Source organism: Rosa chinensis, chromosome 2, assembly GCF_002994745.2.
Source record: "Rosa chinensis cultivar Old Blush chromosome 2, RchiOBHm-V2, whole genome shotgun sequence".
Lineage (NCBI taxonomy): Eukaryota > Viridiplantae > Streptophyta > Magnoliopsida > Rosales > Rosaceae > Rosa > Rosa chinensis.
Window position 1 is genome coordinate 66,667,490 of NC_037089.1, and position 27,706 is coordinate 66,695,195.

The window sequence follows — 27,706 nt, forward strand, 5'->3', positions numbered from 1 at the left end:
GTATTCCCTGAAGAGCATCGGAAAGAAATTCTGTGTTACCTATACTTTCATCAGGTGCATATAGTTTTAACATTTATTAGCACAATTATGACCAAATCTTTCCATTTCGATCAGCAACTGTATAAAGATTAAAGAATCTAATCTTTAGTGTATATTTCGGGTACTTCAGAATGACGATGGTGGCTGGAGACTACACATCAAAGGTCATAGCACCATGTTCAGCACAGCTCTCAGCTATATTTGTATGCGTATTCTCGGAGAAGGACCTGATGATGGTGATAGGAGCATAATTATGCTATGATAATGTTGTTAATTCCCATATTTACTTGTTAGTTTATCTTATTTTCTGGTTAATTTAGTTGTTTTTATGTTTATTAGGTTTTTCCAACGCAAGGAAAGAATAAGAGCAAAAGGAAGGAGATATGTGCAAATAATGGAGTCTTGATGAATCAAGGAAGCTTAAGGCAACATGAAGAAAAAGATATTCAGTAATTAATTCTCTTGGCTGCTCCGATTGGATAGAATGATGTCAATGAATCCTAAATCAATCATAACATTAATCAAGGAGTTAGAGTCCCAAAAGGAAAGAAGAAAAGGTTACAAACTGAATAAATTTCTCCTTGGACGTGGAAGAAACCTACCATCTCACATACGAAGAAGCATAGACGCACAAGAGCTGGAAAGAAGAAGAACTACAACCTTGCCAAAAACGATCGATCGCTGCACACCAGAGATCGATCGCCGATCCATATTTTCCAATTTTCTGATTTTTGTTGTCTTCTTTCTCCATGAACTCCTTTTTGTTTTTATTCCATTATGTGTAACTAAATTTCCAGTAGTTAGGGGGCTGTTGAAGCCCCTAGACATGATCCATAACATGCTTTGATATTCAATTGTTTTCCAATTAATAAAGTTTGAGGTTTGTTTACCGATTTCTCATTGATGAATTCTATGTTTGTGTGCTTTGGAGGCCTACTTAGTATGCATGCTAGGGTTCTGATACTTTGATTGTTTGATGCCTGGATCAATAGTTGGATTCCTCAAATTATGAGAAGTAATGGTAGTTTTAACTAGCAAGTAAACAAAACCCTAGGTTTAGCAAGGCTCTAAGTTATTTGCGATGCCTAGTGATTGCTCAAACTCTTTTCAAACTTAATGATTCTGCATGTTTAATCTAATAAACGTACCTTTAGGTTGCATTGCTTGGGAATAGTCTTGGTGTAGAGCGCTTCTTGCCTAGCGTGCAAAGTAAGAAAGAGTAATAGGGTGCTCAAGCGTACCGAGCCAATCTGAGTGTCTTCACTAAGTTAATTGGTAGTAAATTGGACAAAGTGTGTTGTGTGTGATTGTTGGGGTGATACTTCTTCCTAGCTAGTTCATTATCTTGATCTCAACCATTCTCAAATCAGCTTTTCTTTATTTTACGTTCTGTTCTCTGTTTTCCCATATTTATTTAATATAGTAATTCAACTCCAAAATTGACCAAATTTTGTGTGCTGGACGCCTTGTGTGTCCAGTACGTCTCTGTAAATTTTAGTATTTTTCTGGGTTTTTTAGTTAGATTATTAGTTTTTTTTCAACTGCTGTTCAGTAGGAACTGCAGTCACGTTTTGTGACTTTTGTTGAAGCTTTTAGTTTAACTTAATCCTCTGTGGGAGACACTTATTTATGTATATTACAATCGACATATTTGCAGGAGAATAACGAAAATCAATAGGTTTAAATTTAGCTATCAATTTTTGGCGCCGTGTCGCCAGGGATTACTTTTATTCTAATTGCTTCTACTAGTTTGTTTAATTTGATTTCTGTTTTAGTTTCTTACTTAATGTTTCTTTGTTTGTGTTTTCAGGTGTATGCTTACTCGTAGAACTGCTCAAGGAAATCTTACGCCCTTGGATTCAGAGATAGAACGCACTTGCAAGTCGAATAGGAAGCAAACGAAGGGAACTAGTTTGCCAATAATTGACGACACAACGGCGGGTTCTACTTCTTCACAAGGGGAGGAGGACGAGAATACACCACCAAACTCACCTGCACATTCAATTCACGAGGACGAAGAGGAACCCCCAAGACTCGACATGGCATTGAAGGATGCTTTTGTTCCTACAACTTCGGAATGCCCCTCATGCATAGCTTACACACCTCCGGGCAATCAGGCCTTCTCTATTCCTATGCAGCTCTTGAACTCGTTGCCTAAGTACTCGGGCACACCATCTGAGGATCCTAATGTTCACATTAGGGAATTCTTGGATATTTGCAAGCTGCAAACCATTCAAAACATCCAACCAGAAGGACTCAAGTTACTTCTATTCCCCTTTTCTTTAAAAGATTATCCAAAACGTTGGTTGTACTCGTTACCTGTAGGTATCATCACAACTTGGGATGAAATGGTTAAGAAGTTTTTGAAACAATATTTCCCCGCTCAACTGACAAACGACTAAGGAGGGAGATTCAAAACTTCACTCAAAAGGATGGAGATACACTATATGAGGCATGGGAGGAATTTCAAGAGTTGCAGAGGAAGTGTCCCCATCACAACTTCAGTCTGAATGACCTTGTCCAATTTTTCTATGATGGATTGGACATAGCTAATAGGGGCAGCGTTGATTCTGCGTGTGGAGGGACTTTCATGAATAAAACCGGTCAAGAAGCATATAATCTTGATTTGGCTGACAACAATAGACAATTCTACACAAGGGATAAACATACAAGAGGACATAGAGTGTATAAAGTTGATTCAAGGAACCAAATGGTGGTTGTAGAAAGAAAGCTTGACATGCTAATGAATGCCTTAGGAAATGGCATTAAGGCAACACCTCAGGTATGCTCTATTTGTTCCTGTTCTGATCATACTACTGATAGATGCCCTATGTCTTCTTTGTCAGAGGAACAGGTGAATTACATGGGGCAACAAAGGCCCAAATATGACCTTACTCTAACACGTACAATCCGGGATGGAAGGATCATCCAAACTTCCGTTGGGGCGGTAATGACAACGTGGTTCGACCTACTCAAGGTGTCTACAATGGACCACCTGGATTCCAACAAGGGGCTAGGCTGCAAGTCTATCAACAAACTCCTCCTCAACAATCCTCAAGCAAGTCCTTGGAAGAACTAGTGAAGGAGATGACTCTGAACAAGGCATCTTTCCAAAAGGACACCGCAGCTTTCATCCAAAGGACTGAGATTCAGTTTCAAAAGCAAGATGCCTTAGCTTAGCAACATGGACAAGCTATCAAGAACTTGGAAAGGCAAGTTGGGCAACTTGCAACGGTGATTCAAACTAGACCTCCTGGCACCCTCCTTAGCATAACCGTTCAAAATCCTAAGGATGGGAGCATGGCTGAGCTCAATGCAATCACTTTAAGGAGTGGTAGACAATTAGAAGAAGCTTCTAGGCACCAAAAGGCACCAACGAAGGGTCAAGAAGAGAAGGAGGAGCAAAGAAATACAAAGGAGGAAGAGAAAATCATCTCTGGTGAAAAAACGATCGATCTCGGGAATTCCAACGATCGATTGTTGACAACCTATAAACCAAACGATCGATCTTGCCAATCCCAACGATCTATCTCACGGGGGCCGATCAGAATATTCATGTTTTTTCTCCTCCAAAGGTAAAAGATCCTAGTCCTCCTAAGTTGGCTACTTCATGCATTCCTTTTCCTCGCAGGTTCATGAGCTCTAAGAAAGATCAAGAAGAGAAGGATGTCTTGGAAACTTTCCTTAAAGTCCAAGTTAACATCCCTCTCTTGGATGCTATTAAGCAAATACCGCGATATGCTAAATTCCTCAAGGAGTTGTGCACTAACAAAAGGAAGTAAAAGGAGAAGGAAACCGTTGCTCTAAGTGAAGAAGTGTCCGCTGTGCTCTTGAGAAAGCTACCTCCTAAGTTGAAGGATCCCGGAAGGTTTACAATCCCTTGCACAGTTGGGGAAAAGGTTCGGTAAGGCTTTATTAGACTTGGGTGCTTGAATTAATCTAATGCCTTTCTCTGTCTATGAGTCTTTGCATCTAGGTGAGCTCAAACCAATACCGGTAACTATCCAATTAGCGGATCGCTCAATTGCTCTTCCTAAGGGTCTTGTGGAGGATGTCTTGGTTCAAGTTAATCATTTGATATTCCCCGCGGATTTCTTTGTGCTTGACATGGAACCCGAGCCGGTGCCATATGACTTACCACTCATTCTTGGTCGTGCATTCTTGAGAACCGCTCGCACAAAGATAGATGTCTTTGAAGGAACCTTGACCATGGATTTCGATGGAGATGTTATAAGCTGTAATATCTTTGAAGCTATGAGGTACCCTAGTGACATTCATTCCTGTTTTTCTATTAATGCTCTTGAATTTTTAGAGCAGGACACCTTTGATGCGAGTGTAGGGGAAGACCCGCTCAAGAAAACATTAGAACTTGGTATAAACTCCCAGCAGCGATCGATCACAAGGAATGCAGCGATCGATCGTTTGTTGTCTACCATAAAAGTTGCTGCTTCTTCTTCTATGGTTTTCGATGAGGAATTGATTGAAATAGCTGCTGCCCTTGATGCTCCACCTTATATCCTAGCTAAGTTTAGTTCTAAATTCATTCCTCTTCCATTAACTGATTAAAAACTTGCTCCTTCTGTGGTCCAGTCACCCAAGTTAGAACTCAAACCATTGCCCGAACACTTGAAGTATGCCTTTTTGGGAGAGAATGAGACATTACCCGTCATCATTGCAGCCAATCTTTATGTGAATGAGGAAGAGAAATTGGTGAGAGTCCTAAGGGAACACAAGTCAGCAATTGCATGGAGCATAGCAGATATAAAGGGAATAAGCCCTTCCATGTGTATGCATCAGATTCTCTTAGAGGAAGGCACCAAACCATCAAGAGAGGCTCAAAGACGTCTCAATCCGCCTATGATGGAGGTAGTAAAGAAGGAGGTTCTCAAACTCCTCGATGTGGGCATCATTTATCCCATCTCTGATAGTGAATGGGTGAGTCCGGTCCAAGTTGTACCTAAACGTTCTGGCATCACAGTTGTGAAGAATGAAGATAATGAATTGGTTCCTACCCGAGTTCAAACCAGTTGGAGGGTTTGCATTGACTATCGCAAACTCAACACTACTACACGTAAGGACCATTTTCCTTTGTCTTTTATTGATCAGATGTTGAAAAGACTTGCAGGTCATGCATATTATTGTTTCTTGGACGGATACTCCAGTTACAATCAAATTACTATTCATCCAGAGGACCAAGAAAAGACAACTTTCACATGTCCTTTTCGGACATTCGCATACTGGAGGATGCCTTTTGGTCTGTGCAACACCCCCGCTACATTCCAAAGATGCATGATAAGCATATTTCTGATATGGTTGAAAAGATCATCAAAGTCTTCATGGACGACTTTTCTCTCTACAGTGACTCTTTTGATTCATGTCTATTTAATCTATCTTTAGTTCTTAAGAGATGTCAAGAAACTAATCTTGTTTTAAACTGGGAAAAGTGTCATTTTATGGTGCAACAAGGTATAGTTTTGGGTCATATTATATCTGCTAAAGGGATAGAAGTAGACAAAGCAAAGATAGATCTTGTACGCTCTTTACCACCTCCCACATCCATGAAGGAGGTGCTCTATTTTCTTGGTCATGCAGGTTTTTATCGACGCTTCATTAAGGATCACTCGAAGATCACAAGACCGTTATGTCGACTACTTCAAAAAGATGTACCTTTTGCCTTCGACAAGGAGTGCATGGAGGCATTTGAAAAGCTAAAGAAGATGTTGACTGAGGCTCCTGTGATCATGCCACCAGATTGGAGTCTCCCATTTGAGCTTATGTGTGATGCATCGGACTATGCCGTAGGAGCTGTTTTGGGGCAGAGAGTCCCTCATGTTATTTACTATGTGTCAAGGACGCTCAACGATGCCCAACTCAATTACTCCACCACAGAAAAAAGAATTATTAGCAATTGTTTTTGCTTTGGAAAAGTTTCGTTCATATCTTTTGGGTACTAAAGTTATTGCTTTCTCTGATCATGCAGCCCTTAGGTACCTACTTACAAAGAAGGAAGCAAAGCCTCGGTTAATTAGATGGATTCTCCTCCTTCAAGAATTCGATTTGGAGATAAGGACAAGAAAGGATGTGAGAATGTGGTAGCTGATCATTTGAGTAGGCTTGTGCATAGTTCAAAAGAGGAAGAACATGTATTACCATTGAAGGAAACCTTCCCGGACGAGCAATTGTTTGAAGTACAAGAATTGGGATCAGAAGGTAAAACGATCGATCTCACCGTCCAAACGATTGATCTCGCTAGGCACCCAAAATTTTCTTCTTTTTCTTTTGAGCCATGCATGGTTCACGGACATCGTCAATTACATGGCAACCAAGCTAATTCCAGACAATTTCACTCGAGCTCAAAAGGATAAGTTTATCAAAACCGTAAGACAATATGTTTGGGATGAGCCATATATACTTATGGAAGTTTTGTGCAGATCAATTGGTAAGAAGGTGTGTCCATGAATCTGAATTTCATTCTATACTAACCTTTTGCCATACTTATGCTTGTGGAGGACACTTTGGAGCAAAAAGGACTACCTTGAAGGTCCTTGAATATGGGTTCTATTGGCCTACATTATTCAAGGATGCTTATCTCTTTTGCAAGACATGCGATAGGTGCCAACGTACAGGTAACTTGGGTCCAAGGGATCAAATGCCTCAAACTCTAATCATAAGTGTTGAAATATTCGATATTTGGGGCATTGATTTCATGGGTCCATTCCCTTCTTCATATGGCTTTCTTTACATTCTACTTGCAGTTGATTATGTGTCTAAATGGGTGGAGGCAAAAGCCACCCGTACTAACGATGCTAAAGTGGTTTCAGATTTCTTAAAGCTTTTTTTAGATTTGGGACCCCAAGAGCCATAATTAGTGATGGAGGATCGCATTTTTGCAATAGGACCTTTGAAGCTCTTCTTCGAAAGTATAGTATTACTCACAAAGTGTCTACACCATATCATCCTCAAACAAGTGGGCAAGCAGAAGTGTCCAACCGTGAAATCAAGCAAATCCTGGAAAAGACCGTGGCACCAAATAGGAAGGATTGGAGCTTGAGATTAGATGACGCTTTATGGGCTTATATGACTGCCTTCAAGACTCCCATTGGCATGTCACCCTTCCGAATTGTTTATGGCCAAGCCATGCCACTTACCCGTGGAGTTGGAACATCGAGCATGGTGGGCGGTAAAGAAATTTAACATGGACTTGGATGTTGTAGGCTTGCATAGAAAACTTCAATTGAATGAGCTTAAGGAAATTCGCAATGAAGCTTATGAGAGTGCTAAGATATACAAGGAGAAGACTAAGGCATTTCATGACAAGATGATAATGAGGAAGACTTTTGTTGTTGGACAAAAATTTCTTCTTTTCCATTCCCGCCTTAAATTATTTCCTGGTAAGCTCCGTTCACGTTGGATTGGTCCATTCGTTGTTACTAATGTGTTTCATCATGGTGCAGTGGAACTTCAAAGTGAAAAGGCCGGCATGAAATTCAAGGTCAATGGGCATCGACTCAAACCTTACTATGAGTCCATTATGGAGCAAGAAGTGGAGGATGTACCCCTCCATGAACCCCTTCCCTTGAGTAAATTTCTTGGTACACGTCAGGCTGAAAAGACGTTAAAACAAGGGCTTGTTGGGAGGCAACCCAAACTTTTTCATTTTTAATTTGATTCTTGTTAGTTTGTTAATGTGTTTTGTGAGTGTGTAGGTGTACCCATTAAGAAAGGCGAGGAAGACTACTTTCCTGCTCAAAAACAGAGTTCCGGCTGTCCAGTCAGTTAACTTTGGCTGGCTGCCGTTTTCAGCTCAGAAAGAACCAGGAGTAGCCATGGGTTTAGTTTTTGTATGTTTTTACAGAACTGGATTTAGACTTCTGATGCATTTGAGTACCGAAAGGTCAGACCAGCAAAGCAGGAACCTGCGCAGTTGGGTCATATAAAAGGCAAAACAGGAATACTTGCGGGGGTCCAATAAGGACAAACCTTATATGTACTTAAACCTTGAGATGTCTACTTCACAATTGATCTAGAGTAACATCTCCATTGGAGCACCGTAACCCTTCAGAATTGAGGTTGGAATGGGTAAATGTCCTTTTCTCAGCTTTTCTGTGCAAAATTCTGTTTTTCTTCTAACTTCGCAGGGCTGCCATTTTCAATCTATTTGGAGTTAGGAGACGTGCTACATATGCACAGACAGCTTGTAACACCAATTTTCAGCTCCCAGTAGCACCCCATCCATCAGGCTGTCCCTACAGAAGTTATAAGGGCTGGAAGTTGGCCTTATGACAAAAAATTGCGACATTTTGGAGTCCATATAGCACGGAGCTTACATTTTGGAAGTCAAGGCCTTGTGCCTTGCAGATGGTGTCTGACTTTGGTCTTCTCCAAAGGTCGTGAGCAGTGGGAGGTCTACAAGGGGAGCTTTTCTATAACCTTTCTTATCTTTTCACTTGCCCTCTTTTGGATTTTCTTTCTCTATGCTTTCCTTGTGCATTGTGCGTTACATTGCCATACATTGAGGACAATGTCTAATTTAAGTGTGGGGGAGGGAAATACGAATTTGTCAATTTGTTTTTGAGTCATTCTTTGTCAAAAAAAAATATATAAAGAAAAAAGAGTCTAGTTTTAGGTTTTATTTTTTTTGGGCTAAATACTAGTTACTACCCTGTGGTTTAGGTCCAAAATCAATTCAGTCCCTGGACTTCTAATTTCATCAAAAACACCCATGCACTTTCAATTTTGATCTAATAGGTCCAATTCGTTAATATTCTGTTATGAGTTCAGGTTATAGTTGGATTATTTGTTATAAAAACTATTTATTTTATAGTATGACTCACTCCTAAATTGACTATGCAGACCACCTCGACACTCATAAAACATAGGCCATATATGAGCCACATTAACAAGTTAAATAACTTCAATTACTGAAAAACTAACAAATTGGACATATTATATCAAAATTGAAAGTGCAGGGGTGTTTTTGATGAAATTAGAAGTTTAGGGACTGAATTGATTTTGGACCCAAACTACAGGGTAGTATTCAGTATTTAGCCCTTTTTTTTTCAATGAGTCTTAGGAGTCTTCCAACTCTATGATGAGCATGAACTTTTAGAATTATATTTTGGTCACAAAAGGATTGCAGGTATGTGTTAGATTCTTGATTTCAAATAATTGTTAATAGATTTTGATGATTATTGTGATTGATTTATATACATTGATGGTTGGATTAATGTGAGTTGATGCTATGACAGGTTAAACTTGATTTAAACCCTTGTGAGCTGTTGAGCATGTATTTCTATTTCTGAGTGCTTAGCATAGAATCATCTTATTTTCTTGACGAGGATTTTGCATGATCTCATCTCGTATTCATCTTGGTTGAGACTCGGATTCAACTTGCATATTTTACAAGGACAAATGCTAGAACTTGCCCCAAAGCCTCTTGAAGCATATGGTTGAATTGCATGATGGATGGGAAGGGATAAAGGCACTAGGATCACCACCATAGCCAAATTAATCTGTGTCCCTTTTATGCACACAAGATGTTCACTCCCCTAGTTAACCCCTTGAGCCTACAGTAAGCCTTTTTGTTTCATCGCCACAAATTCCTTAACCCTAAGCTTAGTATAGATTTATCCTTACCCTATTCTAAGGAATTAGTGGAGCAAATATTTTTAGAGATATATGTATGTTCAAGGTACTTTTGTAAGAAAGTGTGGGGGAGTTCATTGTACATCGATCCAAGGAAGAGAAGAAAAAAAAAAGTGTGTTTTACGACCATCGAAAAAAAAATAGAAAAAAATGTGATAGCCGAAAAAAAGAAAAGAAAGAGCAAGAATGCTTGAAAAGACACATCAAAAGAATAGAAAAGCAAAGTACTTCCTTGGATTTGATACATTCATGTTGTGGTTGTTGATGTTAGAATGAAGCAAAGGCCAAAAAGATGACATATGGCCTTGAAAAAAATTACTTGCTTCATGTTTGAAGATTGATTACTTGAGGAGTTTCAAGATTCTTTTATCTCTTATGTTTTTTTGGTGCTCCACTAGGTTCTTTAGGATTTTTGTTATTCCCTATCTTTTCTTTCTTTTAACCTAAAACCCTTGGCCCATTACAACCCTGAATAAAGACATTTTTGATATTTGAAGTTGTGCATTCGATTTGTGGAGACTTTTGTGGAGGGGTGAGCATATGGTGTCACTGGCCTTTCGTCTGAGTTTTGGCATTCCAATCATGGGATCATATATATAAAAAAATTCAGAAAAGCCCTTCTTTCTTGTTATCATATGTGAGCTATTTGTTTGTCTTATTACATCATTCCTCTCACATATAACTTGAGTGAAATATATGCTTATACATCAAGTCAGAAAATCATGAGTGGAAAGAAATTGAGAGCATCTTTGTGAGAAATTGAGTTGACGCTTGTTTGACCCATGAATAAGTTGGTTCTCCTTTGTTGCATTAGTTTGATTGTCCTTGTATTATAACTTTAGCACTATGGTTATCATAAATTAGCTTTTAAGTGAGGTTGTGAATTCTGATATGTGATTGCGTGAATTTTGTTGACCATACTTGTGGGCATTATAAGTTCTCTGAGATGTTTGGAAGACATTAGGTCCGTGTCTTTTGTTCTAGTTAGTTCTTTGTTTGCTAGGGACTAGCAAAGCCTAAGTGTGGGGGTATTTGATAGGAGCATAATTATGCTATGATAATAATGTTGTTAATTCCCATATTTACTTTGTTAGTTTATCTTATTTTCTGGTTAATTTAGTTGTTTTTATGTTTATTAGGTTTTCCAACGCAAGGAAAGAAATAAGAGCAAAAGGAAGGAGATATGTGCAAATAATGGAGTCTTGATGAATCAAGGAAGCTTAAGGCAACATGAAGAAAAAGATTTTCAGCAATTAATTCTCTTGGCTGCTCCGATTGGATAGAATGATGTCAATGAATCCTAAATAAATCATAACATTAATCAAGGAGCTTACCGTTGAAGCCAAGGAGTTAGAGTCCCAAAAGGAAAGAAGAAAAGGTTACAAACTGAATAAAATCTCTCCTTGGACGTGGAAGAAACCTACCATCTCACATACGAAAAAGCATAGACGCACAAGAGCTAGAAAAGAAGAAGAACTACAACCTTGCCAAAAACGATCGATCGCTGCACACCAGAGATCGATCGCCGATCCGTATTTTCCAATTTTCTGATTTTTTTTGTCTTCTTTCTCCATGAACTCCTTTGTGTTTTTGATTCCCATCAGATGGGGGCCAAGACATTGCTTGTCCAAGAGCTAGAAAGTGGATTCTTGATCATGATAGTGTCACACACATGCCCTCTTGGGGAAAGACTTGGCTTTCGGTAAGATACCAGTAAAGCCAGGGCACCCAAATCTTTAAATTTGTTCACCAAATGACGTTGATTAGTACCTTATTTCAAATAAATTATGCTAATTTAGACAAAATTGGACTATTTGGTGACTGCCAGTATTCATTACACATATAAGTTATATTTTTGTCCCGAGGAGGAGACTAGTTGCAATATGCTTAAAGCCTCAAATGCTGTGCTTATAATTGTACGAAAATAATTTCTTGTAGATACTTGGTTTGTTTGATTGGTCTGGAAGCAACCCTATGCCCCCAGAGTTTTGGATTCTTCCTTCATTTCTTCCTATGCATCCAGGTAATTAATTAGCACACTTGCCTTCTCTCCTTTAAGTCATTTCTGCACTCATTTATATGTATTGGTATTTTTAATTCTATACTTTGATTTTAATCACCTCATCATACAAATGCAGCAAAAATGTGGTGCTATTGTAGGATGGTTTACATGCCAATGTCATACTTATATGGAAAAAGGTTTGTTGGCCCAATTACACCTCTCGTTCTTCAATTGAGGGAAGAACTTTTTATTCAACCTTACAATGAAATCAATTGGAAGAAAGTACGCCATCTATGTGCCAAAGTGAGTTGTTCAACTTGATTTACTTCAAATTTCAAGCCACAAATTAGTTTATAAATATTTGCAGGACCTGATTACAGTTATTTTAATTGCAGGAGGATATCTAGTATCTACTACCCTCATCCTTTGATACAGGATCTCCTTTGGGATAGCCTCGATCTACATCTCCACAGAGCCTCTTCTTACTCGATGGCCCTTTAACAAGTTGGTCAGAGAAAAGGCTCTTCAAGTGACGATGAAGCATATTCATTACGAAGATGAGAACAGCCGATACATCACCATAGATGTGTGGAAAAGGTAATGTGTATGGTGAACTTCTTTTCCTTGTTATATTGGATATCATGATTCAACCTAGTCCTAACTCATTTCCCATTCTACTGGTAATCGAACAACTCGATAAATAGGTTTTAGGTATGCTTCCTTGTTGGGCTGAAGATCCAAATGGGGACTATTTCAAGAAGCATCTTGCAAGGATCCCGGATTATTTATGGGTTGCTGAAGATAGGATGAAGATGCAAGTTAGTACACAACGAGATACAAATATATGATTTTTTTTATTCATCTTTTTCGGTTTTGAGTATTTAATTTTACTATATATTGTGGTACGTGCAGAGTTTTGGCAGTCAGCAGTGGGACACTGGTTTTGCCATTCAAGCTTTGCTTGCTAGTAATCTCACAGATGAAATTGGGCCAACGTACACTCGCTAGAGGACATGACTTCATAAAAAAATTTCAGGTTTATTTTGAGCTCCAATCAAGTCACTGTCATGTCTTTTGTTCGTCCAACTAATTGCTCAGACTAGCTAATGATCGACTTTGCACCAAATTTTGAATTAAGGTCAAGGACATCTGGTGACTTCAAAAGCATGCACCGCCACATTTCTAAAGGATCATGGACTTTCTCTGATCAAGATCATGGATGGCAAGTTTCTGATTGCACTGCAGAAGGTTTAAAGGTAACAAACTTTGCTCCAATGCTTCACATCAGTTTTTCTAATCCAACATAGCTTGTTAGTTTATTACTCCACGTTTCTCACCATAATCACCTCCACAGTGTTGCCTTCTGTTGTCGATGATGCCACTGGAGATAGTTGGAGAAAAAATGGAACCTGAGCGCTTGTACGATTCTGTCAATGTTCTACTTTCGCTACAGGTGATATAACTTGCCTGAAGTAATCAGATCAAGAGAAAGTTATTAATGATTCGTTCACCTTACAAGAGCTAGCTGCTTTAGTTTCAAGATTTTAATCACCTTTTAGCTGTTTTAACTACTTCTAGCTCGTTGGTAGTTTATGTCCGTACTCATATATAAAAATGCTTCACTTAACGTACCATTGCAGAGCAAGAATGGTGGTTTATCAGCCTGGGAACCAGCAGGGGCAGCAGAGTGGTTAATTAGAAGTAAAAATTTTATCAAACCGATATCATGCGTACACGTTGACCATGTGAATCATCTGTCCAATGAGTTGGCATATTCTTACTCTTTTTATTTCCTCAGCTGTTAAATCCGACAGAATTCTTCGCGGACATTGTGATTGAGCATGAATACGTTGAGTGCACTTCATCTGCAATACAGGCGTTAGTTCTGTTTAAAAAGCTAAACCCTGGCCACAGGAAGAAAGAGATCGAACATTCCATCACCAATGCTGTACACTACCTTGAAATATACAAATGCCGGATGGTTCATGGTATGTTTATATTCTAGGGAATCAATCTATGATTATGAAAATATGTTAGTTTCACCTAGTACAGAAAAAAAAAAAAAAGGATGAACTTGACTAATAACTAAACTCTTATAAACATTTGGACACGTATGGAAATTGGGGAGTTTGCTTCATATATGGTACCTGGTTTGCGCTAGGAGGATCGGCAGCTGCTGGCAAGACTTTCAGAACTAGTGAGGCCATGCGCAATGGGGTTAGTTTTCTACTTACGGCGCAGAGAGAGAACGGCGGTTGGGGAGAGAGCTATCTTTCACGTCCACAAAAGGTAACTAATTAATTAATTCAAGCTTCGAGTTCTTGATCCGTCTTGATTTTATATCTCTCACTTGGTTGATACAGAAATACATTCCTCTAGAAGGAAACCGATCCAATTTAGTACATACTGCTTGGGCTATGATGGGTTTCATTCATGCGGGACAGGCAGAAAGAGACCCAACACCTCTTCATCGTGCAGCAAAGTTTATAATCAATTCTGAACTGGAAAATAGTGATTTTCCCAGCAGGTATCTATCTATCTTTACATAACAAAACTGCATCCATGTAGTGAGGAAGATATGTGCAAATAGTATATTATCCTATGTTTTATGTTTTATGTGTACTCTGCAGGCTGTGTCACTACTACAAAATTGAATCAGACGACACCTCTCAGACGACGCATCATAGTTTTCCGTCATCTGATTGATTTTTATTTTTTGGACGTCATTTTTATAAAATCCGTTGTCTGATATGAAATTATGAACTAATTCAGAGGACGTTTAAAGACAAAACCGTCGTATGACCCTAAAAAAATTAAGCAGCAAGTTTCCCACCAATTTAAACAAATCCACTGGGCGCATAAGCCACCATATCTGTGTGAGTCCTTGTCCAAATTGACAGGCCAGACTTGAAATTCCAGCACTTGAGCGAAAAAATAACAAAAATAACAAGACAGACCCAAAACCAAAACCAAAACCAACGGCGCTTCACTTTCCCTCGACACAGACCCAAAACCGGAACCCTCACTCTCGACAGCTCCTCACTCTGTCGACAAAACCTAAAGCTAAAACCTCACTCTCCCAAACCCTCACTCTTCGCTCGCGCCTCACTCGCCTATTACTCTTTGCTGAATTCGAAATCCCCAATTTTCTAGGGTTTCAGTTTTCAATCGCAACAGGAAATTGTTGAAGTGGAAGGCATCATGGAAGAGAATGTTCTCCCTCGCCATCTTCGATACCAGCCCTCAAGGCCATCACCATAATCCAAGCGGTCATCATCTTCTCCGTCGATCTGAGGGCATGCCCGACAACTCTACTACAGCGACAACGAGTACATCGACCAAATAGAGAATCTCTCTCGCTTACGTGTCTCAGTGGGGCAACTCAAGGAGCCGGAGTAGTCCACCGCCAAAGCCACCACTTGGTTGAGGTGCACGGCCTAGAACCTTGATCTCGATCTCCTATTCCGGTTCGATTTCCTCTGATTCCTTCAGTTTCTTTAGTTTTCACCAGTGTATCTGGCTATGGAGGTTGAGATCTTAGATCAGGATTCGACTACTTCCTTTACTTTTTTTTTTTTTTTTTTTTTCTGGTTTCAACTAATTAGTATGAATCAGTAGAAATATCATGAGCCAAAATTGCGATCGATCATTTCTAAAATGTGGTTCTTGTTTAGTTATGAAATTCTGAGTCTGTTGGTGGATGAGGATTTGAGATATGGTTTTCACAACCAGTTTTGATTTAGCATTGTTGTTTGTTTGGTGGTTTTGATTTATATTGTATGTACAGATAGGCTGAGAGATTGTTGGCTGAAGCAGCGGGTATGGATCGCAGCGGGTTATGTTTCCGGAAGCGTTTCTGGGGAGGGTATCCACGTGGCTCCAATTTCAGGGTTGCGATTGGGAACAAAACTGCCAAGGGGAAAAAAGAGTTCCGAATTGAGAGGTGGGGAAGGTTGAGAGGAAGTGGATTCAGGGCATGGAAGTGATGGCAGGGGCATCGTGGGTTTCGGATGGGAAACGGGTCTTGATCGGCGCGGGGACTCGTGCGCTATTTTACCCGACTCTGCTTTACAATGTCATCAGGAATAAGCTTCAAGCTAAGTGGTGAGGTACAATATGCTCTTTCTCATAGTTTTTGTGTATCGTTGATTTGAATTTTGATCGAATGTGAATTTATTTCTCTAATGCTTTTTCTGCAATTGTGAATTGCTTTGTAAATATGGGAGCTTTATACATGGGTTAGCTGATGTTATTGTGAAAATATTTTGCTTATTAGTCAATTGGACATGTATGGAGATGTGCTACTTGTGAATAAACCGAATTTTTTGGGTATGAAATGTATGTGGCTTTTGCATGCTGAGTGTGTTATGTGACTGATGAGGTGTTCTGTTGATTAAACTGCTGTTCTTTGTATTAGACCTGCAACATCTTATTTAGTTTAATTTTATGTCGGTCTTTATGTGTGTGAAATGTTGGACTATCTAGATTTTGTTTAAATTCTAACAATTCTGTTTTCTTTGTATTGTTAGGTGCCTCACTTAAAGGAGGTCGGATTCGTGGAGTCATCACACTTAATGAGCCATATGAGACTGATTCCAACATCTCTTTATCAGGTTAGTTTACTACACTCCATACGGTATGCTTGCTGGCGTTTTATTTGGCACCTCCTTATTTTAACTTTTTGCTTAAATTTTGCAGTCCAATGGCTTAGCCATCTGGTGATCCCTACCAGAGATACTGCTTTGCACCAGATTGTGATACTTCTGTTTTTATTGCTTTGTTATTTAGTCATATGCAGACTTTCCTGAACAATGATTTAACTATATATTTCTGATTTTTTGTTGTCAATATATATATATATATGTATATGAGTCAATCTAGATGACAGAATCAACCCTATTGTAGTAGGATTTATATTAGATTACATAACCACTCCATCAGGCAATTAGCTAGGCCACATGGTTCAAATTATGATCTATAAAACACCTATTAATCCACAAACAGCTTTAGGACAAATGACCATGGACTTGAAACAAGACATAGATATAACAATATAGCTAATAGTACAAGTGTGTGTGTGTGTGTGTGTGTATTTCTAGAAATTTGAAGCTGCTCAATCAGCTGAGAGTGAAGGTTTAAATGAGATATGTATATTGTATAGGGATTGAATAATTCAAACGTATTACTCTGTTTCCAGTAGAAAATGAATGCTTATCTTAAACATTGAATCTAAAACGGTTTAAATATAGCCATGGGCTGGTCATGAAATATTATATGTATCTATGTATTCCTCTAACTAATAACTTTCTACAAGTCTCTACATACCTATATGCTTAGCTTGGTGTACCCTAATTTTCTGTAATTTTCTGAACATTTGCAAAATAATTGCTTTCATATGCTACAATTTAAAGGTTTATTTATTTATTTATTTTCAATATAACAAATTGTTGAACCGGGTTTTTAACTATATCTTTAATTGACTATGTTTGCATTACATGTGCGAGGTCCACTGTTGACTTTTTTAGTTTTATGTGGAGTTGTTTGATTATTAAGTTATTGATTGATGTTAGTTTTGATGTTCACTAATTTGTGGAGAATGTTACCGTATAATGTGTTAGCAACTTTGAGTTTAAAAGGTTGGATGAACTAAAGTTAAATTTACCTATAAGAATGTGTTAGCAACTTTGATGTTAGCTGTTGTGGCATGTACATCTTTAGTTATTCTTAATATACTAAAGCTCGGTTGGTACTGTACACTGTTCATCTTGGCCCAAAATGAAGTGACGGTTTTGCCCTCGCTACTTGCCTCAACTACAGTCTTGCCATTGTTTTACGAATAAGGGCGATGGAGGCTTCGAGAGAGACTGATCGAGAGAGAGAGAGACAGCAACTCTGAGACAAAGGAAAACACCCAAATACCCAAATCGTTGATCCGATTGTGCCACTATGATTCTTCCGTGTCTTCTACTTTTGCAGTCATCATCTGCTCGGCGTTGAATTCTTCTATCTCTACAGTCGTGTAACCAAGATTGAGAGAGTGGGTTCTTTGTTCTGCGTTTGTTTTCGATTGCCTGCCTTTGATTTGTGAATTGGATTTGGTTCCGTCTTTTTGCTTATCATCTTCCCTGATTATGATCCTGCTTTTCATGCAAACAGTTTTGTGATCGTGGGTTAGTTTGAAAAATGGTGAGAGCATTTCTCAGTTCGTGTAGAGGGGGTGGGTTATTCGTTTTGTTCTGTGGAGAGGAAGACGAATTTGGGTTAGTGGTTTAAGTATCTTATTTTTGCTTTTTTATTTTTTACTAATCGATTGAAATCTAATTGATTCTAGGGTTGTCTATATTAAACTCGGTTTGTTTAATAGTTGTATATTAAACTCAAGTCCAAAGCAGAGTCGGTGAGTTGGGGTTCCTCTAGCCCTCGGGATTGGTAGTCAAAGTTTTTTTGTAGTGGAAGAGCAGGTGAAAGACTGCCTGGCACTGGTGCATAGAGTACTGAGTGTGAGGAAAGAGAGAAGGTTAGGAATAGAGTACTGAAAATATGAAGGTGCGGATGAAGTAGAGGAACCCATATCTGTTTAAGATGGTGGGAGGCAGAGGAAGTGAGTAGTAGAGAGAGTGAAACAGAGAGTTTTGGATTGTTATAGTTGAGTTGATCGCATACATGTAGAACTGCAACCAGAATTTTATGAAGAGAGTGAAATGCCACTGGACAACGCTTCATCAAGTCTGCTGTTCTTCAATCCTAACGTAACTATGATCTTAAAGTCTGCTGTTATTAATATTATGATCTTAAAGTCTGCTGTTATGCATCTGCTACCTAAATATGATAATCTCCTTAAATCTCAGTCCTGCTTTTAATATCAATCTGGAAATCATATGCATCACGCGTCAAATTAACCCCATCATGTTATAGTACTATTTTTCCGTTTGTTTTTCTTTTTCTTTTTTCATCAGCAGTAAAATAGGGGTGGAAGACTGGAAGTTATACATATCATATATAATTTAAGGATATAATGCATAGAACTAGATTCCTAAAAGTAGTCGGAAAGCCTTAAAGCTTCCCAGCTTTTATTATACATATCATACCAGTCCCACATGCAAGAGGGATGATCCATTATACCTTGAGAAGGTAGGCATCAACCTTTTTATTGAGAATGAGAACAAAGTTCAGATACTTATTGGGAGGCCAGGTCAATATATTAGTTTCCAGTTACCCACCTTTGTATTAAGGAAGCAAGGAAGGACTGTCAATTTTCAGTGATTGTTTATATGTTCTGATCATAATGTTTTGTAAACCTGTAGCCTGTAAAAGTATTTCATGATCAGTTCTTGATCCATTGTTCATGACTTGCTATAATATAAATATATAAATGCGTACAGTCTGCAATGGTACCCTGAAGGAAAACAGGAGAGAAAAGCCCACAGCACAGAAAGCTTTGTCTTGGTGAGCTTAACAAACCACCACTTCCAGTTTGTGCTATCTCTACAGGTACTTAGCTCTCAATACCTCTCTGTTATTGTATTTGGGAATGTGGGTTTTTCAAATTTTGGGATCTCGGTTACTTTGTTTGAAGCTGAATTGTGATCGGTTGCATTGAATTTTGGGATTGGTTCATAAACCTGGGTGCTTTTAATAAAGTCGATACATTCGATGGCATTACTGTTTATCTCTGATATAATTACCATAACCGTGTTAAACCAAATGGTACCAACCTCATTCTCGATTTTCCTGTAATAAAAATGTATATGAATCTGAATAGTATCCATAGAAAATGAAACTACTGATGTTTTAAAGTAACTATATCAATCATAAACACATATTGTTTTGACTTTCTGTACTGTTTGATATTTCATTATGAAAAAATTCTGAAAATTTATCATTACGTTACAAATTTTTCATGTTGTGTGTCAGGAATGAGTACGGATGTAATTTATAACACAAGAATGCAGTATGCTATTTACTTGATAGATAATCTGCTATTTCTCTGTGTGTCAAAATTTAACAATTCAAGGCCAGCTTTTTCTCTTCTTCTACATCATTCATTTTAGAGAGGTAGGGCTAGGGATGGGAATGGAGGTTCATAAATATGTTGTTTTCTTTTTCCCTTGGTCTCAAATTCTAGCAAGCTAGGTAATGATTAATAATACCTTCTTAGACAGTATCTAAGAAGTGGTAACTGTATGTTGAAATCATTTTCCCCTTCTAAAACAAAGTTGTGAGAATTTGGTTGTTGCTGTATTATCATTATTTTTTTTAGCTATTGTTTTAGTGTTTGCTAATCACCATATAACTTCTACTTTCCTCTGCATAGAAGTCTGATTGAAATTGGATCAGTTCACTTAATTCTCTCCACATATATCTCTATTCAGCATAAATTTGAAAATACTAACATATCCTATATCTTCTTTATAGCTTTAAGCAACAATGAAATCTATACTCATCAATGAGATAGCAATTCCAGCTCCAGCATTTTGTGCAGCTGCAATGACTGCTGGTAAAATTGATAATATGATCTTTAAACCGACCCAAGCATTTTTGAACCTACCATTACCACTTTTCTCTTGCTTAGTGCTATATCTTAGACATGCTGTTCCTTTTGCAGGTAACTAATAGTTTGGATCAACTCCAACATTTTGTCAACCACAATTGGAGCAGCCACTTTTTTACACCTGCTCCAGCAACAACTTTTGCTACGCTGGCTCAGAACAAAACCTTTTGGAAAGTTACAACTGAAGCTGCTAAACCTGTTGTCCAACTAGCATTTCTAAACCAACTTCAGTGACAACTTTGTTAACCTATTTTTGTAATACACTTTTGTTAGGTTAACGTTTTTGTATAAAAAAAAATCTTTCACTGTTTCAATAGAATGCAATAATTTTCCTTTTGTATTTTATCATTATCATTTATTTACAAACACAATTCCGCAGCAAAGCGCGGGTATAATTTCTAGTAAATATACGGTTGCTGCTTTAATGTCATTGAATTGACAATCATATCAACCTCATATGTCGTTAACTTGTGGATTATGAACTAGAGTACGTATGCAGCTTCGTCAATATATTTTTGTACAACATTAGATGCTAAATGAATTTGGTTGTATCATGCTGATTTTGTTGTTGACTGCTTGCAGTTGTACATAGCACCTATATATTCATGTTGCAGGTTTCATAGCTATGTATGCTACACTTGCCAGTAGTCGCGATGTGGACTATTGTTTGATTCCAGATTCCCCTTTCTTTCTTTCTTAAAAGGACGAGGTGGACTTTTTGAGTTCATTGAAAAACGACTCAGAAAATGAACATATGGTTATTATGATTGCTGAGGAGCAGGACATGATCTTCTTTTAGAGAGCTTGTAATCCATGAACCAGGAAGATGCTTTAAGAAACAAGCAACTTAAAGACATTGGGTTATGGATATCTCAGAGGATCAGGGTATTACTTGCAATCCTACAGAGTTGGTGCTTGGAAACTTCCAAAGCTAGACTCAAATGAGGCCATGAGAGCAGCAAAGCTAGACACAAGTAAATTTCTGGATGTATTTTGCTAGGAGAGTACTATTAGATGTACTCCTTTTGGGGATAAAAGATTAACTTTGCACAATCCATTTTGGTGCATGATGTGAATTATAACAATTTCTTCTATATATATATATTGATCAGTTAATTTGGTCTTTTTTGATTCCACATCCAACAAATATTATGCATTGAATCATTCTATTAGGACAACAATAACCGCAAAGAAACTATCGTATGTGCACAATAGTCACAATGACCCAAAAATAAAAACTGTCGTCTGAATGTAAAATAGATAATGGATACTTTGAAAAACTGTCGTCTGAATGAAAGTCACACAACGGGCATAAAATAAAGCGATCTATGAATTGCCTTCACACAACAGTTCTAAAGTCGCCTGTCCTCTGAATTGCCTTCACACAACAGTTTCTAAAGTCGCCCGTCGTCTGAAGAATAGTCACGCAACAGCTAATGCTGTCGACAGGCTGCCGACATGCTGCGCGCCATGCTGCCGAGCCCTTCACACGACGGTTCCCTACAATCGATCTTCATCAGACGGCGCCTCGATAGACGACGCTTTGCCTCCGTATCAGACGACGGTTTTTAGCCGTCGTCTGATTCAATTTTTGTAGTAGTGTGTTTTCTAATTAACCATTATACACTGAATTAATATGGCAGGAAATCACTGGAGTCTTCATGAAGAACTACATGCTACATTATGCAGCTTATAGAAAGGGTAGTGAAATATGCACTCCAACTTTTACAAACCACACTCCCTGGATATTGATTTTACAAAATTACCCCCTTACACTTTAGCTATGAGTCGCAGAGCTCCTCGACCTCCTCCTTCTGTCCTTGCCTTCCTCCTCTCTTCGTTTCTCCTTCTAGCTCTCTTAATCATCTTCCTATCAATTGTGAATTCTTGTTTCTTCCTTATATCTCATGATTCATGATTCTCATCTAAATCGATAGGCCCAATATTAGATAGATTTTTATCTTTGGATAATTAAAGATTAGGGTCCGAATTGCAATCAATTCTTTCAACTCAAAACTCAAAATCCTACGAGGTCGATCTTTGATCAAGGTATTCTTCCCTTACCAAACCCAATTGGGTCTTCACCTGTTAAATGCATCAGAGTAGAACAAAGGTGTGGATGACAGATTGACAGTGATAATAGGAATTGGAGTGGTAATACATCATGAGAAGAGACCTATTCTATCCTCGGGAATTGGATTGCGTCAACTGATTGAAACTTTAATATACCTTTTCTGATCCCAGATCTTCTACTTTTTCTGGGTTAGCAGCATGCTTGTATTGGGTTCTCTCTCTCCTTGCTCGCGGAGCAACATTCCAGAGAAAAGAAATTATCGTTCTTTGTTTTTATGCTGCTGACTCTTAGTTTTCCTGCTTTTGGTTCATACGAGGCGAGAATGGTTACCCATTTGCTGTTCAAAGATGAGAGGATTCACACCTTCCCTCAATCAATAAGACTCGGATCCTTAGTCACAATCCTTCTTGAAAGAAACACTACACCAAAAACGTTAACGCACAACACTTTTTGCACAACGGAAAAAAAAAAGTGTTGTGTGATGAAGAAAAGTTAATCACACAACATGTTTAGTAAACTTACGTTGTATAAGGTGGTTAAAATTCTGAAGTTTTTTTTTAGAAAGTCATTGCACAACGGTTACAAGAATAATCTGTTGTGTGAATCAAAAAAAAATTTGCGGCAGATTTCCCTCCTAGATGGACTCAAATTTGGCTCCAAATTGTACAACAGTTTAGTTATTTGTGTTGTAGGAGTATACTTGCAAATCATCATACAATGGTTTTTAATGTGCCGTTGTGCAAGTAAGTGGCAGAATTTGGAGAAGTCTCCAAAATGACATTCATTCCCCCTCAAAACAAGCAAATTTGGCTTCAATGGTTTGTCATGCTTGCAACTTCCTACAACATAATGAACTATTTCTGTTGTGTGAATCAGAAATGCCTAACGTGAGCGCCAAAATTGGCATTTTAATTGCACAAGCGGGAAATTTTCATCCTTTGTTCCCTCAACTATGTAGCAATTCAGACAACGTAAATGTATCTATACGTTGTCTGAGTAACTTAAAAAAAAAAAAAAACTATTGCTTAATGCCTTAGACAACTGAGGGCACATTTAAACAAAGTTGCTTGGCTATTTTTCATAACCTCTCGATCTCTTCTCTCAGGACGCCCAACACGCACAATTCTCCATCTCTCTCGCAAAATCTCTGTCCTCCTCATCGTTGAACTCTCACGTTCTACTCTCTCTCTCTCTCTCTCCAGATTGCTCCTCTCCCTATCTCACTCTTAGTCTTCTCTCGCTCACTTCTTCCATCCAACTCTCTTCTTTACCCAGAAATCATAGTCTTCCTCTCTCTTTCATTCTGAAATCCCAAATAGGGAAACCCCAATCTTAGATTCCCCGAAATCAACCAAATCTCTATTGGTCGAACCCTCAATCTGAAACCCAAATTTCATTGACCTAACTCTCGTCTCCACAATTAGCCGGATTTACACCGCACAGCCATGGGCCAGGAACTTGATGAAGAACAAGCAGCGCCGCTGGTCATCCTCCGATGGCAAGATTTGGGCGAGTTGCCAGAAAAAAGAGCTGATTATTAAGGCTCCCGAAAAGGCGAGAACGGGGGTGGAAGATGGTTTGCAGAAGATTGCTCAAGAATAGCGGTGAATCTAGGGTTTTGTAAAAGAATACCCGATATCCATTGCTAGTTCCAGGTGAACTCTCTGCGAGATTGCACAATTTCAAGAACTCCCACTGCTTATTTCTGGGTATGATTCTTTTTCATGTTCTTCCTAGCGATAATTGGCAATTTTTGTTCTTTTTCAATTTCGTCAAATCTCTTGGTTTGATAAGCCTTAGTAATCTAATTTCTGTTTTACGAATCTCATCGATATATTCCCCGACATATTCCACCCTCATAACTATTTATTGTCTTTTCTTGATGTCTTATGTTTATGAAACAGGGCAGGAATTGAAGAAGACCATTGAAACAGGACAACTCAATTCACCCGGTTAAACTCTAAAAGCGTTCACTAGCGGTGGCTTTCTTTTCTATCCAAATCAGAACTAGATGGTAAGCAAGTGGCTCGATTTGTGTGGATTAGATCTTAGAGGTTTTTTTTTTTTTTTCAATCCACTCTTCCGCAGATTCCAAGCCTAACCCTCTCATCCTCTTCGCAATGTCACCGCCGTCGTCTCTCCCCAAACCTCTAACCTCGCCGTCTCCCCTAGACACCTCTGCGATGCCATTGAAGAGTTCCAGTGCCGCCAGCACACCGCCGAGTTATGCGTCCTCACTTACCCATAGGTCTTACACATCTCATATCATCCACCACTCCAAAAAGGTCCGCTCTTCAATTGAATTTGGTTTTCTAATCTGGGTGATGCTGTTTACTTTGGTGTTCATTTTGTTGGCCTTTAATTTTTATATTGACAGTGAGAAATCTCAATTCTCAAAATGGAAGGTGTGTCGCAGTTTCTTAGTAAAACAGCAATTTAATGGTCTCTGTTGTTTGTTTGTTGACAGATTGATAGTATCATGTCAACAAGGCATGTAAACGAAAATGATGCAATCAGAAGATTGAAGTCAAAGTTTCTAATTCAGTTTGATGGAGTGACATCTAATCCTAATGATCGAGTAATTGTGAATTGGTAAGCTTTATATATATCTCACTTTAACCAAAGCCTTTTGGGAACATTGCTAGTTAGGCATTATGACTGATTGAAGGAACCGTGGCTGTGTGACATTGTGGTAACCCATACTAGTTATGTATTGCTGCTGATTGACGTAAGGGTTGTTTCTGGTCTAGTAAATAAATGTATAGTTTACTTTGGTGTTGATTATGTTGGCTTATTGCATGGTGCTACTACAAATTTTATAAAATACATAAGTGCTTGATGGTGGTCCGATGTAAAAACAATTAATTTGTTGGTATTTTCTGCGGCACAAGGAGATGTTAATCCTTGAAATTTAGGACTGTCGTAGATGCTCTAACTTGGATTCCTTGTTGAGTCTATTTATCATTTCAGCTTTGTAACATGCTTGTTTGTTTTTGTTTGACTGCAAATGAAAAGGTTTTATTCTGGGGACAAGATCTTGGCCAAGAAACCACCTTATTATAGAACACTTGAGGTGCCTGATATGTAGTTTTCTCTGGAGCTTGTAGGGAAATAAGAGGTGCAGACTTTACAGTTTGATGGAGTGATATCTAATCCTAATGATCTAGTAATTGTGATTGGTAAGCTTTATATCTCACTTCAATCAAAGCTTGTGAATTTAAATAAGTAGTGTTGCCATGCTAGAAATCGATGGTCAGTGTTGGCTGGTTAGCTTCAACAATGCCAACTTGTTAGATAATGCCTTTCTTATTTCTAATCATTGTAGTCTGTTAGGGATTTTGATCAAGGAAAATAAGTTCACTTGGATTGTTAATAAAATCTTAGAAACAAACTTTGTTCATCTCCTAGAATTAGTTGAATTAAATAAGTCAGGGGATAAAAGGGTGACACGGAATAAATTTCTGACTTAATTTCTCAGATGAGTTTTGAGGGCTGTTATACATATATTTTTTTTTCATTTTATATTTTCATTCTAATCATGCCAAAACCTGAATAGATTTTAGCATGCCTCTCTAATACTGTTTTATATTCTTGTAGGTGCTACTAATAAGCCTCAAGAACTAGATGACGCAGTTCTTAGAAAGATTGGTTAGTTTTATTTTCTTCTCTCTTTCATTTTGCTGAGACTATCTTGTGAATTAGTATTTTGAAATTTTTTGTTGGTCTAGAGTGAACATTAATGCTATTCCTGTGTTGGTAGCCTAGTTGAATAAGCAAGTACCAACTGATAAGTTGGCTCTAGTCTCTACAATATTGCTAGTATAAACAATCCCACATGAGTGTTGCCAGTGAATCTCACATATCCAAAACCAAATTAATAAATAATATATATATATATATATATATAATATTATGCTCTACCTCTGTTCTCGGAATTATGGTTTGATAGAGAGATTCAAGCTAGTGGTTTACAAGGCCCTATTCCATCTAGCATTTCTGTCTTGAATAATTTAATAGAGCTGTGAGTTTGTTCCTTTCTTCTCCTAGATATTTTGTACACTTGTTCCTTTCTCTTCTCCTAGGTATTTATTTCCTCTACTATAATATTTCTTTTCGTCTAATTTATATAATTCAACCATGTTTTTTTTTTAGGGTTTAATCTTGTAAGAAGGTGATCCCAGGGGCCTGTCATTTCTGTTTTCTGCATGATTTTAGGAATTGTTAATTTGCTGAGCATTTTTCTTCTAGTATTACCGATATTGGCTTATCGTCTCTAGGTTCAAGTATCTACAAGCATTTGATACGAGTGGCTAAGCCTGTTTTGATATTCTGACTCTTCCTGCATTTGACACCCAAGCTGAACCAGTGGGGCATTTCATGATTTTTGAAATACCTACACTTCTTGTTTTACTCTCAGTTTTTGATATCTTAAAGGAGACTCTTCAATGATCATTTTGAACATGGTTTCGTGAAAAAATGAGTTAAAATGAGATACTTATGCTATTTTGAAGTTACTGCACTGTTTCAGGATTTCTGCAGAATTCAGCATTTCAGTCACTTTAGATTCTTGTTTGACCATCCATTTGAACTGCGAATAGCATGAAACTATGCAAAATAGTAGCTTTGCATGTCTACTTGAAATCTGGAAAGTTGTGCTTAAAATCACTGAAAGAAAAGTTGTTGGTGAATTTTTCTTTCTTGTTACCAGTTTTCTGAAACTGTCTCAAGCTTGCAGCTTATTGTTACTCTTAGAATGCTTATGAGTATGTTTGTAGGATTTTGGGTATTTCCGGCAATTTTTATGGTTTTAGTTCTTGTTTTTTCGACTTGGAAATCAAACCCTTTTGATTATTTTCTGGATAACTGTTTTAGAATTGAAAGGGGTTTTCTTGGTCTTCATAGATGCATATAAACACGGTGCATTTTTAGCTATTCTGGTGCTATACTTGGAGAGTTCAGTTTTTTTTCCAAATTATCTTTTGTACTATAAATGAAATTTTAATCATTCATGCTCTTTTTTTCCTAATGAAATTATCTTCTACTAATGTTTACCTTTTAATATCTTTTGGTGCATTTTTAGGCTATGGATTCATTTGAGCCCTATGGAAATGGAACAAATGGATCAAATGGAGAGAATGGCGAAAATGTAGAAAACGACAAATGGAGAAAAAGGGTAGATGGAAACGGGGTAGAGCATGCATTGCCACCCCCACCCCTGTTCCATTGCGTGCTCAAGTAGATATTACACCTAAACCTTTAAAGAAGAAGATTGTGCGCCTACCAATTGCTAGGCGAGGCCTTGGAACAAAAGGGCAAAAGATTCATCTGCTGACTAATAGATTTAAATCTCTTACTATTTGAACATATATAGGCAACAACTATAAATCTTGTGTGG

The 27,706-nt window shown here is 38.1% G+C and overlaps 1 long non-coding RNA gene, 1 other non-coding gene and 1 pseudogene across 2 annotated transcripts; 2 read left to right on the forward strand and 1 right to left on the reverse strand.

The window, feature by feature from the left end:
* The first annotated feature begins 3 nt into the window (after positions 1-3).
* LOC112184804 lies at positions 4-27,550 on the forward strand (annotated as a pseudogene).
* LOC112191153 lies at positions 2,435-2,541 on the reverse strand. Its single transcript, XR_002932869.1, has one exon. It is a non-coding gene; the product is annotated as a small nucleolar RNA R71 (small nucleolar RNA).
* On the forward strand, positions 19,105-20,887 carry LOC112188250. Its single transcript, XR_002931376.2, has 3 exons — positions 19,105-19,177; positions 20,102-20,183; positions 20,292-20,887. It is a non-coding gene; the product is annotated as an uncharacterized LOC112188250 (long non-coding RNA).
* Positions 27,551-27,706: the final 156 nt, after the last annotated feature.